Source organism: Mastomys coucha, unplaced genomic scaffold, assembly GCF_008632895.1.
Source record: "Mastomys coucha isolate ucsf_1 unplaced genomic scaffold, UCSF_Mcou_1 pScaffold7, whole genome shotgun sequence".
Classification (NCBI taxonomy): domain Eukaryota; kingdom Metazoa; phylum Chordata; class Mammalia; order Rodentia; family Muridae; genus Mastomys; species Mastomys coucha.
Window position 1 is genome coordinate 48,457,704 of NW_022196913.1, and position 18,613 is coordinate 48,476,316.

Sequence of the window (18,613 nt, forward strand, 5' to 3'; positions counted from 1 at the left end):
CATAACCTTGGTGGGTTATAGGCAAATTTGAATACTTAAACCCTCTGTCTGCAGCTGGCTTACCTACAGCAGCTGTGCAAAGATCAAATAACTAAGCAGTAAGAGGAGCATGCAGGTGTGGGCCAGCACCATTGTCAGCCCCAACCTAGTGGCCAAGCACAGCGCCCAGAGGACCATAGCACATTCTAGAAAGCCATAAAAATTATTTAATTTTAGTTTATCTTAAAATCAGAATTGAAAATGAATATATAGTCATAAATCCAGTACTAATCTTTCTACCAAGAGTAATAAAACATAATTTTTAAGTGTTTTATTTTAATGGTGGAAGAGATCCAGGAAGACAAAAGTGCCCCGGGACCACAGAAGTCAACACGTGGCTCTGGCCACACAAGCAGAGTTAAAGAGACACAGATGGATTCCAGAGGTTCAGAAGATAATAATGGATGGGGTTGGCGGCTAGATATGGGATCTCACAGCTGGGTGGATGCTGGTGTCGATTACTGAGGTGGGAACCCATGGGAGAAGGCTGGAGGAAGACTGTGAGATGAGCTCATGTCTGGCCCGGAGCTACCCAAGGCCCTGGAGCAGAGTGTGAATAACCAGCCCTGTGGCCACACCAACAGTTGCACTTCTCAGCTCCTCACGACTGCTCATGCAGATGGCTCCCTTCCACAGCCCCTGCCTCACCACTGCTCATGCAGATGGCTCCCCTCCACAGACCCTGCCTCACCACTGCTCATGCAGATGGCTCCCCTCCACAGACCCTGCCTTGGATACATTCTTGGGTATTTTCTTTATTTTACATTTGCTACAAGAGACTGGAGAAACTGAAACAAGTCTCTCTCTCTTTTTTTTCTGAAATGTGCAAGTGCTAATGTCATGTCAATTAAAAATAACTTTAATGAAAAAACAAAACAAAACAAAACACATGCAGCTAGTGACCCAGCTTCCCTTTGCACATCAAGGCAGATAAAGCTACAAGAGCTAATAACAAAGACAACCTATTATATTCAACAAGCCACACTACCTATGTCCCCATGGGAAATGTGAGGGGCAATGAAAGTCAACAGCTGCTGACTGGATTAAACTATACGACCAGGATGAAATAAGTGTCTTCGAGGTATTCTAATGGGGTTTTATAACCAAACCATTTATTTAAAAAAATTAAGAGACATGATATGAATTTGATGACTTTAGCAACACCTTGAATAACTTCAGACAGCATCTTAAGTTCATATTTTCAAAACAATAAACCCTTTTGTTACTTATGCTACTCAGGGTAAAGTGACATATTTTAAAATTTGAAGAGAAGCCTATGTCATCTGCGAACCACATATACATACACATACACACAAAGACAGATACCCACACAGACAGACACACACCGACATGTGCATACATACACATACACAGACATACACACTGACACACACACATACACATAAACACCAATACACAGACACACAGGTACACACCTATTAACACATACATAGACACACATAAATACCAACACACACAGATACACACCTATTAACACACACACACACACACACACACACAGAACCACAGACACAGGTGAACACCAAGACACACACACTCAATGACTCCTAACTATACCCTCTATAATAAGATACAACCCAGCCCAACACACACTGAAGAGCAACTGAATGAGATGTGCAGTTCTGTCCCTGAGAAACCTTACATCATTGCTTTGAGAATTAAGATCAGTGGAAGTGTGTCCTTTGTAAAAATTAATTCTATGCTAAGACTCTTTCATCTGTAAATTTCTTCCTGACAGTTATTAATTTTGTGGCCCAACCAGGGCCACAGAGTCTCACCACATTAAGATCTAGCCAACTTTTTCTTCCTTTTGGCTCTGATGCCTGGGGTCACGGTCAGGCCAGAAAGAATTAGGCAGAATGTAGGTCAGTTCACCAGGTGATAAATTTGCCCGTTCTGTTGGAGCCTCTGAAGTTTCTGAGGCTAATGGGATGGCAGGTGCTATTTTGAGCAGAGATGAAAGAAGAGAATCTTCAAAGTCCACAGCCGTGTGGTGTCTGAGGTTTAGAGAGCACCAGATGGAGAGGCAGCAGTACAGGTTCTCTGCTTTAAGAGAAGCCTGCTGTTCTAGAAGCAGCCAGAAGTGAAGAGGCCACCTCTGGCTGCATGCTTCTTTTAAAAAGCAGGAGGAGAAAGCAGGGAGTGGAGAAACTGGCCGAAAGGGTTTGGTTGTTCTGTGGTGAACACTGAACCTGGAATCAAGCACTGGCTTCCAGCCCCATGGCACAACACTACGTCAATGTGCACAGAGGCAAGCATTTCGTCTCTTTGTGCCTCAGTTTCCCTGTTTGCAAATGAGGGTGTCAGTGTAGCGATTAAGTCCCCATCATAGGTGTCACTAGGCATGTGTTTTAAGTTGCTAGAGTGACAGACTTGAAACTGTGTGGTTTATAAAGAAAAAAAGTTTATTTGGCTTGCTTGCAGTTCTGGAGGCCAAAGTCTAGGACCATGGCACTGGCATTTGGTGAGGGGCCTTCTTGCTGTGTTACAAGGTGCTGAAGGACATCCATCAAATGGTGACATGTTTAGACGTCCTGTCTGTTCTTATGAAGTCACCAGTCTCACAATGGGCTCCCAGTCTGTTGACCTCCCACAGACCACTTTTAAACACCACCATGTAAACTGAAGATTCTGTTTCCAACTTTGTAGACTAGAGACCCAATAGGCCATGGCAGAGGACTTCTGGAAGATTCTTGACAGTGACTATCAACCCCATTATATTGGGTAATTTTTTTTTCTTCCTCCAGGTTGGTAATCTTGTCTTCTTGTGTTATGTGGTGGGCAAAATAATGATGCTCTCTATCTATGTCCACATCCTCTGAGTATGTTTCCTTACTTAGCAAAAGGGCCTTGGGTATAATTAAGACAAGAATCTTCAGATGGGGAAACTAACCTGGATTGCCCCGGCAGGCCTGATGTAATTACAAGATTTCTTCTAAGAAGGAGACAAAAGAGAGAGAGAGAGAAAGAGAGAGAGATAGAGAGAGAGAGAGACAGAGAGAGACAGAGACAGACAGAGACAGACACAGAGAGACAGAGAGAGGGAGAGACAGAGAGACAGAGAGACAGATAGAGACAGAGAGACAGAGAGAGAAAGACACAGAGAGAGACACAGAGAGACAGAGACACAGATAGAGACAAATAGAGATAGAGATAGACACAAAGAAGAGAGACAGAGACAGAGTTTCATGGCTATTGGCCTTGAAGATGGAGGGGAGGGAACCACAAGCCAAGGAATGCAGATGACCCCTAGAAGCCAGAAAAGGGAAGGAAATGGACTTAAGGTCAGTGTTTCTCAAAGGGAAGGAGAACTCTACTAGCCAACTGGAGTCTTCTGACTTCTACAGTTGCTATATAAGACTCTGTGGGGTTTCAAAACACCAAGTTTGAAGAGACTTACAACAGCAATAAGAGAAATAGCCCCCAGACTGTCCATTACAGGAGTAAGCTATGTACCACAATAGCAGCACGGTTAGTGAGCTTTCCTGTCCCCAATCTTGTGTCACCAGGGCTGCTTCTGGTCTTGCAGAGATCGGTGCTGATTTCCTTCTTGGTGGTAGAGCCTCCAGAAATGCCCCCTCTGTGGTCCTGTCCCTCTCGAAGTGACATCTCATATTTACTCACTTGATGGTGGATGATATTGACCAAAGGGAAGGTGGTAAGAAGGGCCAGCTGTGTTTTCTGGAGAAACCCAGATTCTTCACCTCCAGCTCTTCTGACAGATGACGAAGCCCATCCCTTAGAAGGCAGGAGAGCATGGCCATGCCCAGCAACTGCTCTGATTTGCATTTGGCATGCTCCAAAGGTACATGGGCTGGAGGCGTGGTCCCTGCATGGCTATGTAAGGTACTAAAAGGTAGGATCTTTAAGAGGCAGGGCCTAGTAAAAGGATAACATTGTTCCCCGGACTTTCTGCCTCAGCTTATAACCCTATGTCTCCTATCTCCTTCCACCATCATGATGCTAGCCCCCATGGAACAGTCACTGGAACTGAGCTGATGCTGACGTCCTACTCTCCTCTACCAAGCAAACCTTTCTTCTTTATCAGTTATTCCGTCTCTGGTAGTTTGTTATAACAACAACAGCAACAACAACTGTGCAGAAGTGTCTCATGTTTTAATCCCTGTGAAGAGAAGATCCTTGACAGTCAGTCAGGTGCAGAGAGAACAACACAAGCCCACCTCGCTCAGGCAGGGCATCTTCTCCCTCTCTCTCCCACACAGTCAAGACCATGCCTTTCACCTCAGTGACGCCTCAGAAGTTGTCAAACTAAGGGCTAATTCTTGCCTTCTTTGGCTTACAAGATGGCTCTGTGGATGTGGAAAAGAGGAGTTAGCAGGTACTGATCATCTGTTACATCCTACCCCTGAATATGTACAGCAAGAACAAAAATGGTGGATACTGAGTGCTCACCATAGGTACCATTGTAAGGCCGGCACATGTTCTCCCTTCTCCTTGTTGCCTTCTGATGAATTACAGAAGTCATCATCCCTCTTTCTATAGATGAAACAGTTATTCACGCTCCACATAAACCCGGCTGTCTGACAACAAGATGGTACTCCTCATCATTAAGTGCACATACTCACTCATGTCTCTCAGACTTCAAAGGACACTGGTGACAAACATCTGACTGGGAATCTCACTCAGGCTTTTCAGAGGAGGATCTAAGTTCCCTTGAGTCATAATCTAGGTCCATGGCTGTCTTGGAGGACTGGTCCACAGATGTCTTCATCTACTTTCTTTCTCTACCCAAAAGATATCTATAATCATATGATCTTCATTTTGTGCCTTTAATGTTTATGTGAATTAATCCTAACTGTATACATTTCTAAAGAGTGTATTTTTAAAATTTGTCTTAACTTGAAAGGCACAAAACTGTATAAAGAGAAAAAAAGTTTGGGGGGGGAGACGTGGGGTGCGATTTTCCAGAAGCCATTCTCTTAGAACGTGAAGTAGGTGAAGGCCAAAGAGAATCCGGCTTGTGGCTGTAGGTCTGTAGATTTGTTTCCATTGAGAAAGTGTTTTCCAAATATTTCCGGGGCCAGCAAGGGAGACTTTCAAGTAAGAGAGAAGAAAAGGGACCTTGTGTATCATTGAAATTCTTATTAATTGGGAATGATTGTTGACAATTCAGAAGAACTAATGTGAGATTTAAAATGGAGATTTAGAATAGAGAAAAATTCAGAGACATTTGGAAGAGGAGAGCTCCACTGGAAAGCTTGAAAAGACATCTTAAAAATAATGAGACAGGAGGGAGAAGAGAGGGGGAGGGAAGGGAAAGGGGTGGAGAATTGCCAGCTCCACACTCTTTCTTACATGGCCAGGGTAATAAACCAGGTTGGTTATTAGCCTGGCAGGTAGAAAGAAAACCTAGCCCTGGTAATTGGGGAAATTAGCACCCAGGATGTAATTCGTCCCCATTTGATGTTCTTCAGAGGAAACCAAAGCATCGTGGAGGTGACTGCACGAGAACCTTTACAATTTCACGGAAGCATTGGTGACTCAAGAGGCTTTCCCAACTACAAAACAGTTATTTAAACCATTTCCTGAGCAAGAAGTTTGGAAGAAGATAAGAAGGCGAAAGCCAGCCCTGCTCTTGGCACCAGGAGGACTGCAGACAAGTCTAACAGCTGGCCAGGGCCCTGAAGGCAATGCCATCGTTTGTCAGAGGAGCCCATTGCACAGGCACCAACATCTCACTTCCAAGCAAGCTCTCCAGCTGAGCTGCAAAGACTCACCGCAGTGCACTGGAGCGGGGGAAGGGCGGGGGGGGGGGGGGGGGGGGGGGGGGGGACAATAGGAGGGATAAAGAAACGTAATATGCTTTCTTCTCTAAGGGTTTTATATTAAGGGCACTAAGGTGTGTGGCTGATAAAGGGTTTTAGTCTAACAGCCATGCGCGTGCGTCAGTCAGCGTCCTCTGAAGGAGGTAATCAGAACTAAGAACAGAAATTTTACTGCAGGATGGTGGCTACTCAAGATGTAGAGGACACTCTCAGTTGTGAGACAGAATAGCGTTAGCCATGGTTAGACCAGATGCATGGAGCTTCTTACAAATCAGGAACCATGGTTTTGTAAGGCCACTGAGTTAGGTCATTAGTTTTCCATCCCTGACACAGAACATGGCTTATCATGAAAATTTTTTTGTTGGGCTGGATGTTGCTCGAACTATAAACATTTGGGATTTTATTATCAACACTGCCTGTTGCTAATTTTGCTTTTCTTTTTAAGCTACATGTGCACTTAGTCACCCCACCACCACCCCTCAACTGTTCACTGCCAGGTTCTTCTTTTGTTTTGATTTGGTTGGTTATTTTTTTTTATTTCTTATCAGCCTTCAGTCTGTTAATTCTAACACAGATGGGTTTCATAAAGACAGTTTCTTTCAAATACACCATGTATTTCGCTCATATTCAAACCCATGTTTTCTCTCCTCTCTTCTCCTTCCACCCTTCCCCTCCCCTCCTCTCCTCCCCTTCTTCTCCCTCCTTCTCATCCCCTCCCCTCCTTTCCCTCCTTCCCTTCCCCCTCCTCCCTTCCCCTCTCTTCCCCTCCTGTCCTCTCCCCTCCCTTCTTTTCCCTCTTCCCTTTCCCTTTCTTATGTCAGTTGTCCTGTCTCACCCCTCCCTACTCCCTCATTCTCCTGTATGGGTGTATGATCCTGCCCACTTACGGGGTGATTAATTGGGTGACATTTGAAGCAGTCACAATGTGTTCAGAGTTTGCATTAAGTTTTGAGTTAATTAACCTCTTTCTTTAACTGTAAAAAAAAAGACCTCACAAACTTTATTAAGTTAGAAGATTTACAACCAATTGCATAATCAATAAAACATTAACAAACATGTCTCTCTTTCACACACACACACACACACACACACACACACACACCAAACCTTTTAAATTGACTTTCACATTCTTACAAAGCCAGCCAGTGACCTGGGGTGAGGGGGGTGGGGTCCAACACCTCCAGTAAAATGGATATAGCACCATTAGCCAAGTCTGCAGGACTCAGGGGTGACACTGTTGTATTGCTAATGGTCCTGAATCTGTGCCTTTCATGTTTATGTAAATTAATCTCAACTACACTCATTTCTAAAGAGTGCATTTTCTATCTTGCTTTCCCCCTTAACCTAAAAGTACAAAGATGCATAAGAAGAGAGAGAAAGCCAAGAGGATTTCGCTGAATGAACTGACTCTTGACCTCAGCTCATTTGAAGTTCCATCACAAGAGGGTTCGGCTAGGATTGGTTGCCTTTTCTCTCCTAGTTCCGGTAGTAGCTGCAGGGTACAGGGCCTAAGAGCTCAGGGTAGGTGGAAGGCTTGCTTCCTGCATGTGTGCTAAGCCAGAGGTTTGATCTCAGCGCTGGAGCATAACTGCTCCTTAGTAACGATGGCTCTTGAGATTGAGCCCTTTAGAATCATTAATGATTCACCTGGATTAGAAGTCAGAACATAAAGGCTTCCCATTTGTGCACAGGTCTTTCAACTAAACCTTGGAGCAGAAGCTTCCCAGTCATTCAGTGGGACAAAAACTACAGTTGCCATGTGTTGAATTGTGCATATTATAGAGTGGAAGAGCGGCCATGGCGTACATCCTGACCCCTTATTTAAAATGCTTGGGACGGGATGTTTTTCTGATTTTTTTTTTTCAGATTTGAAAATATTTGTACATAATCAGATACCACTTTAAAAATCCACGTGTGGGGGGCTAGAGAGGTAGCTCAGTGGTGAAGAGCATTTGCTGCTTTTATAGAGGTTCAGTTTCCTGCACCCACATAATGCTTCACAGCCATCCACGACTCTAGTTCCAGGGAATCCAACACCTTCTTCTGACCTCCTAGGATGTCAGCGGCACACACAGTATACACATATGCAAGCAAACACTCACACACAATAAAGTGACTAATTTAAAAAATCCACGTATGTTTGATTATACAAATGCCTTGCAGAAAATTTCATCTGATTTTAATGTACCTACAGCTTTTGACTGGACCTGTCATGCGAGGTTAGTGTACACTGTTCTCCCTCTCTTTCTGCCTTTCTTTCTTGTTTGTTTATTTTGTTTTGGGGGTCTCACTATATACTGTGATACTGTGTAAATCCTATGTACTTACTGGCTACCCTGGAACCTGCTATGTAGATGGGTCTGGCTTCAAACTCACATGGATCGTCTTGTCTCTGCCTCCTGAGTGCTGGTATTAAAGGCGTGAGAGTCAGTCACCACTGGGCGTGACATTTCTACCTCAGGTTTTGGAATTTGGCATTGAGGATGTTCAACCTGTCCCCTATAAATAAAAACCTCACTTAGCAAAAGGATGCTAAAGTGTCTAACACAGGATCTGAATGAATCTCTGAATACAACCATAATTGTGAGTATGGAGGCAGAAGATGACACAGGGAGACAGTTTAAGTTCCTGTGAAGACAGAGGCAGGAACTAGAGTGACAAAGCCATAGGCCAAGGGACACCAGAGCTCCACAGGAACTGCAGAGCAAGGATGAGATCTCCTTCAGCGCCTTCATGGAGCATGGGCTGCTAAGACACCTCCAGAAGCTTTTCGCTTATACCAGGTCTTAGAAGACAAACTTTTCCAAAACAAGTACAGTCCAGGAAACCTTAGGATCTAAGGTTGCTGCTTCTGGGACTGTTCTTATGAATAAGGAGCCTCAGACACAAGGACAGGGAGTAACCTTCTATGGTGTGTCACTACTGTATCTTGAGTCCCCAAACAGACACTGAATTCAAACTCTTATTAATTACAAAAGAAAAAGAAAAGAAAGGAAAAAAGAAGGAAGGAAGGAAGAAAGGAAGAAAGGAAGGAAGGAAGGAAGGCAAGAAGGGAGGGAGGGAGGAAGGAAGGAAGGAAGGAAGGAAGGAAGGAAGGAAGGAAGGAAGGGCAAAGGAAATGTGGGAAACCTCATGACTCAAAAGAGAAGGGATAAAATTGCTAAAATCATCCACAATCTCTCTGCTGACTCCCGGCTGTCTTGGTTAGGGTTACTACTGCGCTGATGAAACACCATGGTCAAAGCCACTTGCGGGGGTGGGGTGGGGGTGGGGGAAGATTTATTCTGCTCACAGTTCCATTGCTCAGCTCATCACCAAAAGCAGTGAGGCAGAAACTCAAGCAGGGCATGATCCTGGAGGCAGGAGCTGATGCAGAGGCCATAGAGGGGCACAGCTTACTGGCTTGCTCTCCATGGCTTACTCAGCCTATTTTCTTATAGAACCCAGGACCATCCCCATGTCCTGACAGCCTGGGGATGGCATCACCCACAATGGACTGGACCCTCCCCTGTTAATCACTAAGAAAATGCCTACAGACATATAGATAACCCAACCTTATAGAGGCATTTTCTTAATAGAGGTTCCTTCCTCTCAGATGACTTTAGCTTGCATCAAGTTGTCATAAAACTATCCAGCACACTGACACTCTCCCAAACAGCATGAGTGCGAGTATTTCACTTGAGAAAGGTATGATTTTAGCATTGTTTGGGACTCCCAGATTTTTTAGACAGTCTCCAACACAGCACATAGGAGTTCTATGCCGGCTGTTTATTTGCTGAGGAAGGCCATGAAGACACTGGAAAGACAACAGACCATCCTACCATCCAAAACTGCCGCCACAGTTGTATACAAACAGAAGTGTAACTGCAAACACCAGGCTGTGCTCTGAGGACAGCTAGGGTATGCTCCCATTCTTCTTGTGTGGGTCACAGAACTATATGTCAGGGTACGCCAAAACAGTAAGGAGTCTTGTCCAGGACTCCCCAAAATGCAGATTTGAGCTCCGGCTGGCCTAAGATTTGACATTCCAACAAGCTCCCGGATGGTACCGATCCAGCTTCTGTCCTGGTCCGCAGACCTGCGTGCTAGACAGTGCTCGGCGGGATTTATTGTGACTATCAAGAGACATGTTGTGATGTGTAACATTTGAAGCTCATGGAAGACTGTGCAATTGAGTTTTTAAGTTTTACAGGAATAAAACCCTTACATTTTGAGTAGCATATGGTTTTATTGGACCACTTTTACTGCTCTCCTTGGCCCCATATGGCCTGCTAGGCACACCTGTTCTACAGGATGACTTTTTTTTTTTTTTTTGGACAGGGTTTCATGTAACCCCAGCTGGCCTATGTAACAAAGATAACTTAAACTTCTGATCCCTTTATCTCTTACTGGGAATTCAGGCATATGCTACTATGTAGTACTGGGATTCAGACCCTGGGCTTTGTGTATGCTAGGCAAGTATTCTCCTAATTGAGCTACACCCTTAGCTCCCACTAGATGGCTTTCCGTGGCTTCATGAGTAATCAGTTCAATGGATACATTTCTTCTTAGATTTGCTGTTGATTTTCACCTCTTTCTTACCTCTTCCTGGTCACAAACAGACCTGGAGGAGCACTCTGGTACCTACATTTTTATGCTCTGGCCTGATTAGGTCTTTAAGAGAGAGTGTAGAAACTGAGTTGGTGTATCAAAAAAAAAAAAAAAAAAAAAAAGAGCACATTTAACAAGTACAACTTAAAGGCATTTGATGCCTTTGATGTGTTTCCCCTTCACTGTAATTATGCCCTAAACCCAGTGGCTCTCCAAGCCTCTCTCCAGGCAGTGGATCCTCTGAGCTGCTATTCCTGACCCCCAGGTAGACGAAGCTGCATTCCCCCAATTGCCAGGCATCCTGTTCTGTCCTCGCACAGGCTCCTTCTCTCTTCTGTGAACTCCTGGAACTAGCAGGAGGTCAGGGGAGGAGTCAATATGTTCACAACTAGGCTCAAAAATAGACACTGCATCTGTGACTAAGACTTCTCAGTAGGTTTTGTAGTAAGTTAAGTTGTAGCTTGATTAAGTAATATCTACTAGAATGTCTTTATCATAAAACATAGAAACGTGTCCTGACAACAAACGGAAGAGAATTTCTCATCATTTGTTAATCTTGCTTATATTCATGACGTTTTTTTAAAAGATTTATTTATTATTATAAATAAGTACACTGTAGCTGCCTTCAGACACACCAGAAGAGGGCCTCAGATCTCATTACCGATGGTTATGAGCCACCATGTGGTTGCTGGGATTTGAACTCAGGACCTTTGGAAGAGCAGTCAGTGCCCTTACCCACTGAGCCATCTCACCAGCACACTATGTTGTTTCTGAGATAGAGTCTCACTGCCTAGCTCTGGATGAGCTGGATCAGGCTGTCCTGGAACTCATAGCAATCCACCTGCCTCTGCCTCCCAAATACTGTGTTTAAAGGTGTGTTCTACTATACCCAGCTTAGATTTACAACAAGCATGGAAAGTGAGCATCTCCAGAGGTTGATGGGCACAGTTAGGAGATGCTGCCACCAGGTTTAGTTTATGCCTTCTGTGGCTTTCATAAGTACCTTACCTGTTCACCCCTCTCCACACAACAACCTATGGAAGGTTTGAGAGGAGAATGGAATATTGCAACATGCCTGGACTTCCCTCTCGTATCCTAGCAACTGCTTCTAGAGGGCCTTCCACAGTTGTTGCAGGGAGGAGGGCATCATGAAGCTCGAGGGTGGTTATGGGGCTCTATCTTAGCCTGATTTCTTTTTGTATAACTATATACCACATAGAAAACTAGTTAAGCATAAAATACTTATTTGGCTCATAGTTCTAGAAGCTGGAAACCCCAAGAACATGGTGCTGCCAACGGGAGAGGGTCTTCTTGTCTCGTTCGGACATGGCAGAAGGCATGTGGTGATTCTTGTCTCATTCGGACATGGCAGAAGGCATATGGTGAGACACGAGTCAGTACAAGAGTGCTAGCTTGGGTACCTCTTCCTCTTTTTACCAAGTCACTAAAGCTATTAATGGGGACCATACCCTAATATCATCTTTCAGAACACCTCCCAGGAAATACCACATTAGTTATTATACTTGCTGGCACCAAATACCTAGCGAGAATCAACTCAAAGGGAGAAGGATTTATTTTGGCTTTGGTTTGAAGGCATAATCCACCATAGTGGGGAGGACAGAGTGGCAGGGATGTGAGGAAGTTTATTGACATCCAAGTGGGCTTCCCCAAACAATGTCATCATCTGGAGACTAAATATTAAAACACATGAGACTGTAATGACTGTTTTTTATCCAAATTTAATATGTTTAATAATAATAACAATGACATAGTAAGTACATATATTTAGAGATTAAGTGCTAATGCCTGAACTTTAGAGGTCTTACTCAAACCATAGCAGATGCCTATAGCAACTAGAGTTGGTTAGACACAGTCATTCTATTTGAGACATGACTCTGCTAAGAGCAACAATATGGTTCAAGGAGTCCCCCTTGAGATTCCTTCTTCCCCAGAACTCAATGGGTGGGTCTGCAGAAGAGCTAGAACATCTCCAAGTGAATCAGAAGTTGGAAAAGTAATTAAAAGAGCAGCAGTTGGGATCCAAGGGATTTTAACATCTTTTCCATGCGATAAAATGAAGAAAACATGTCCAGGGCACTGTAAGGATTTAGTTTCTGTTGTATTAAGGGAGCATCATTCTTTTGTTTTGTCCATGTCCCCTTCTCCAAGATGAGCACTGCCTCTAACTGATTGGATGATTCAGATGAGCAATGTATATCAGTATGTAATATGGCAGAGAAGAAATAATGTTTTTATTTTTAAAATGTGCTAATATTATAATGATAATAATGATGTAGTATGTATGTATACTCTCTCTCTCTCTCTCTCTCTCTCTCTCTCTCTCTGTGTGTGTGTGTGTGTGTGTGTGTGTGTGTGTGTAGGAATGTTTACATGCACTGTGTGAAGATGTATCTCTGTCCTTCCTTGCCTGACTAAGGCACCTTCTGATTGGTCAAAATAAAAATCCGATGGCTAAGAAGCTAAGGCAGGATTACAAGGTGAGATATCCTGCAGAGAGAGAGGAACTCTGGGATATAGTAAGGTGTGGGAGGTTTGCCACCTGGATCTGGGGGGAGTCCATCATATGAAACTGAAGAGAAGTAACCAGCCATGTGGCTGACATAGAATAGTATTGACGAGTTAAGTGACTTACGAGCTAGTCACAGAAACAAGCCTAGCTGAAGGCCTAGGAATTTATTAATAAATAATAAGCCCCTGAGTTGTTATTTGGGAACGGGGCTGGGGGTGGAAAAAGCCTGAGATTAAGTGTGTGTGTGTGTGTGTGTGTGTGTGTGTGTGTGTGTGTGTGTGCATATACATGTATGCCAAGGTATCTATGCTGAAGTCAGAGGACAACTTTTATTTCAGGACTCTGTTCTCTCATTCTCCACTCCACTGGGCTCCAGGGGTCAAACCCCAATATCCAGGTTTGTAGAACAAATGACCTGCTGATCCCTCTCACTGGTCCCTGTAAAGTGGGACTGCTTCCTTGGGGACAGCAAGTACAAAGCACAGATGTTGTCATCTACCTCGACTACCCTTCCCTGACATTCTGCTGCTCTCTGATATCGGCCGATAATGCCAATTGGCAGATAAAGATTACTAAATTGTCCCCTAAATCTGCCTAGCTTCCCAAGATCTTGTGCGTGAGGCTGCTGAGTTGATCCAGTCCTGGGGTCACCAGTTGGATGAGACTGTGGGTCTGTTGTTCTGGGGTCATAACAGGTAATATCCCTGCCATTGTATGTGGCACACCATAGAACCCAAATAACCAACAACTTGTTGGTTAAATAGACCAACAAGTAGGTTGAGTGGGTGAAGGCACTGGCCAATAAGGTTGAGGGCCTGAAACTCACCAGTGGGACCCACATGCTAAAAGGAAAGAACCAACACACATATGACTTCCACATGTGTGAGGTGTAATGTGCATGTCAACACACACACACACACACACACACACACACAGACTATATGTAACCAAAATTTTTAAAATTTTAACAGCGAGGCTCAACTGTGCCCTCCCATCCTTCCAGAGGCTAAGGCTGAAGAAGTGCTTGGGTCCAGGAGGTCTGGACTATAGGATGCTGTGCTGTGGACGTCTCACCTTGCCTAGGGAAGGAGCAAACCAGCAGGTAAGATAAACCTATTAAATGAACCCAGATATGACCTCTGAATTCTTCTCCACATAATGCTTCTAAAAGCTCCCACAAATTGATTGGATTTGGCAGCACGAGGAACCCGTTCGCTTTGAGGAAACACAGCATCTGCCAACACAGAACACATTTGCTCATCACTGTATAAGTGTGTGTGTTCAGAACACGCATAATGTGTATGCAAATACAGTTTGCTTCGAACACGAGATTCTCGGCCACCCTCCCTCCTACCCCATCCCTAAATATACGGTTTCGTGAAAACTACACCTGTGACTGCTTTTGGGAATGGGAAAGGGTCCAGGTTACCCTCTCCAATTTCTAACCCTCGACTATGAATTTCTAAGCTGTGCTTCCTGTAATAAACCACGGGGGCCTGGCAGAAAGGTGCAAAATATTTATATCTGCGTCTAACAAAGTTTTCATTGGCTTCCTCTCGCAGAGTTCATTACAGCCACGTTTGTGGACTTTGCTCTCTCATCTCTCCCTCCCAGTTTGGCTCCCTACGGCTGTCTCCGCTGCTTCCAGCTCTTTAGGCTGTGTGAAGACTCAGACACCATCAGCACTGAAGTAGACATCAGCGGATCCCGTGAGTGGTTAGCATTTTCAACATTTCTGTGGAAAGCAACCAGAAAAATGAACACAAGAGGAGCAGACAGAATTTTCCCGTGGTGTTTTTGTCTCCCAGCATGTACTCCTGATGCTCAGCTTCACGACAAGGCAAGAGATGCGATGTTTTCCTCGCCATTTTGGAAAAAACAATTCCAAATTAGTCTTCCTGCCAATTCCTTTACCCACTGACCTCTCCTCAAAAAAACAAACAACAACAACAAAAACAAAAAACAAAAAACATAAAAAGGCATTCGATCAGAAAGCTGGGCCCCAACCAAGCTCGTGAAGAATCTCTCTGCCTCACTTCCTCTTTCATGTCTCTCAGACACAAAAGCCTTTGAGCCACCACAGAAAGGACATCAAATGACTTCATCTCACCATGTCCAGACGCCTCTTCTGAGTTATGGCTTTGGCAGTGCCATCATTTGTCCCCAATCCTGTGGCTTCTTTGGCAGAAAAGAAAATCAGAAAACTGGGGGATCGAGAGTGTAGTTGAACAGTAGACCTGTTGCTCAGCATGCATGGCTCGCCCTGGCTTCCACTCTTAGGATTGGGAAGAGGGAGAAGTCAAAAGCTAAAGCCCTTCCTCTGGCAAACACATTGTTTCCTGTCATGTCACTGAGACCATAATAGCTGACAGAAACAACTTACCAGAGACAAGTATTACGTTGGCTCATGGTTTCAGAGAGAGCCTCATCCCTTGTGGTAGAAAAGGCATGATGGAGTTCAAGGTCAGAGGAGCATGTGATGAAACTCTTCTCATGTTGCTGGCCAGGATGCATAAAGAATAAGGTGGGAACCGAGGGCATGTACAACATTCCCAAGCTTGCCTCTTGTGTCCTACTTCTCCTAGTCAAGCCTCACGCACAACAGGTTCTGTAGTCACCTACCCCTGCAAGCTAGGAACAGGGCTACCAGTGTGGTCATATATGCTCAAAACCTTAGCTCACAGACAACATTTCATATTTAACAGCAATGGCCAGAATGTAAGTTATAGCTGGCATCAGTAAAAGAGAAGAAAAATACATGTGAGACATAAGCGGTTGGATTCAGTTAAGACAATGGCTTTGGCTCAGTAAGAGAGCCTCGAATGAATACAGTTTGACTGTAGATTTTATGGTGAGATTATGAGTACCCCTATGGGAAATGCAAAAGACTCTTTGTTAATTATAGTTTTGGAAAATGTTGTAGCAAACATATTTCAAGTCCATTAAACACTGTCAGGGTGGACAGGATTCCTTCTGGTGACAACTGGGCAAAAGCAAGGAGAAAAAAGTTCCTGTCCATTTCTGGTTGATGATACAAATTAGAAAAGCTAAAATGGTCAAAAGGCTAATGACCCCCCTGGGAACAAAAATTGTTCTTTGTTGAAAGAAACGGAGGTAAGAAGTAATGATGAACTATTGGAAGATGAGCCTTTTAGAAAGCATATATCTGCAAAATTCCCTAATGCATTTATTAGATGAAGCCATGCTGTTGCCAAATCTGGCCCTAGAGTGATGGAGAGGCCACACTGCGAAGATCTGGAAGCCTACTCAGTTTCTGAAGGATGGTGGCACTTGTTGACCACAGAGGCATAATCGCAGAGGCGACATGGCGTCTGAGTCAACTTTGGGTTGGTTTTCTCACAGTTTCTTTTTAATGCTTCTGAGTGCTGGCTGGTGTTCATTCTTTCTCTCCAGTTTCAGACACTGGGGAGCAGCAATACTCTGACCAAGCTTTCTGAAGAGGTTCACGGCCAAGTGAAACAAAAATATTCGGAGCCAATTTGAAAAACAATTGGTCCTGGTAGACACTTGTTTTACTAAGGGGTGGAAATGAAACTGGGCACATCACACTACCCTCCAGGGCTGGGAGAGGATTAACACTGCCACAGACCAAGGGAGACTTGTCACATAAGTAGGGAACTGGTGAGCCTCACAGGGAGAAACTGTTTTCTGGGGACATGACCATCAGCAGATTGTAGCCCTCTCATCAGGACCTTAGCAAAGGCCATTTAGCAAAAGTCTCACGTTTTCAGCTGTAGAATGGGTAACACCTACCTCACAGGACTATTTTGAGAACTAAACAAGGAAGTAAGTAAAATGCCAATCAAGTCTCTTTGTAGATGTCCTTATTTTCATCATTATGAAGTAAGAAATGACTGGTGACAAGTAAGCATGTGGCCCTACTGTGTGCTAGGTACAGTCCTTTGCAGGTGGATACTCTCACTGTCTTGATGAGATGTGTGGCTGAAAAGAGATACTGGGACCCATAACCTTTGAGGCTGTTAGACCAAGGAGAGGGTGGGAGCCACTGGGTTCTCCTTCAGACAGTTACAGACAGACAGTTATCTCCCTGGGTCAGCCTTCACCTTGTAGCTGCCAAGGGGAATGCCCACGAGCTGCTAGCAGCCACTAGCCGATGTTGCTTCTCAAGAGGAAGACTTTATTGCTTTTTTTTTTCCAATTGAGAACTTTTCTTCAATCACTTATAGAAAATATAAAAGCCAGCAGAGATCAAGTAGGATGAAATGGAGTCGGGACCACTTTTCCAGATGTGGAGCACATCTGCTTTTGGCTTTAGCAGTGGGAGCTATGGTAGAGGATTTTCACTGGTTTTTTGGGTCAGAGACAGCACCTGAGAAGCTTCCCTGGATGACACCCGTGGTAAGTGAGAGACTCAGCTTCAGATCTAAACTGCTCATCACCAGCCTCTGTTTCTTCCTCCCTCCTCCTTTTCTTGATCCTGTTCTTCTTTCTCCTATTCTTCTTCTGTCATGGTATTGCCGTGGAAAGTAATAAAGACTCTGTCTCATAAGGGAAAAGTATAAGTCTTGGAGTGGGTGGAGATCATAATTCCAGAAACAGAATGGAGCTCACTCATGGTCTTCTCACTTTCCAAGGTGCACAGGGCTCTTTCCTGTGGCTCCATCTCACACAGCTCCTGGCTGCAGTCCTGGACAGAGGGAAAAGTGGAAACTATCCTAATGTTAGTATTCATAACTCATGTTTAGGCTGAACTTTAAGGTATATATTCATATATATTATATATAAAAATGTATCTATATCTATCTATCAATCCACTTATCATCTATAATCTATCATCTATTATCTATCTACCTATCATATCTATCTTTTCTATCTATCTATCTATCTATCTATCTATCTATCTACCTACCTACCTACATATGGTAATGGCCAGACCTTAATTGTATAGTGCCTTCCCCTAAGGGATCCTGCAGGGCATCAAGGAGGCTCAGCTGGATGACTCTTCTCATTTCATGACTTCTAGACAGCACCTTCTGGAGAAGTCAGTAGAGGCCAGACATCTGAATTCAGAAGAACATGACTCTAGCTGTCATCAGAACTCCCCTAGGATACCTGTGATCCATGTGTGAATACAGAAGGGATCACTCATGGGGGATTGATGTCAGATTGGCTGAGTGATAAGCTTTCATTCCCATGTGCTCATCCAAACACAAATCCATCATTCCTCCTTTTGGAACCAATGTGAGAGACAAAGGCCTGATACCATGAAGTAGGGGGTCATGGGTATGTAGCAGAAGAAGGGATGGGCATTGACTCAAAGGTATGAACTGTATTTGCAGAATGCAGGGCCTTTTATCTCTGAGAGCAAGGGAAGAACCTGTGCTTGTACGGATGGTCATTGTGTCTAAGGATGTGGATGATGTGGGGGAGTAAGAAGGGAGGAAATGATGGAATCTGAATCCCTCAGGGGAGGGGGTGATCATGGAAGGAACTTAAAGAAAAGGAGGTGGAAAGAAGGCTTTTAAAGGAGGACCGGAGACTAGCAGAGTTTTCTTCTCCTGCTTTTGGGAATAGTAGTAAGCTTAGAAAACAGAGAAATCCAAGGAGAAAATACATCAGACAGGGAGTCAGTCTGTGTCTGGAGGGGTGGTGGTGATTGTTAAGT

At 44.1% G+C, this 18,613-nt stretch overlaps 1 long non-coding RNA gene across 1 annotated transcript; it reads left to right on the plus strand.

The window, feature by feature from the left end:
* The first annotated feature begins 11,569 nt into the window (after positions 1-11,569).
* LOC116082034 lies at positions 11,570-16,794 on the plus strand. Its single transcript, XR_004115138.1, has 3 exons — positions 11,570-11,818; positions 13,938-14,068; positions 14,529-16,794. It is a non-coding gene; the product is annotated as an uncharacterized LOC116082034 (long non-coding RNA).
* The last annotated feature ends 1,819 nt before the right edge of the window (positions 16,795-18,613 follow it).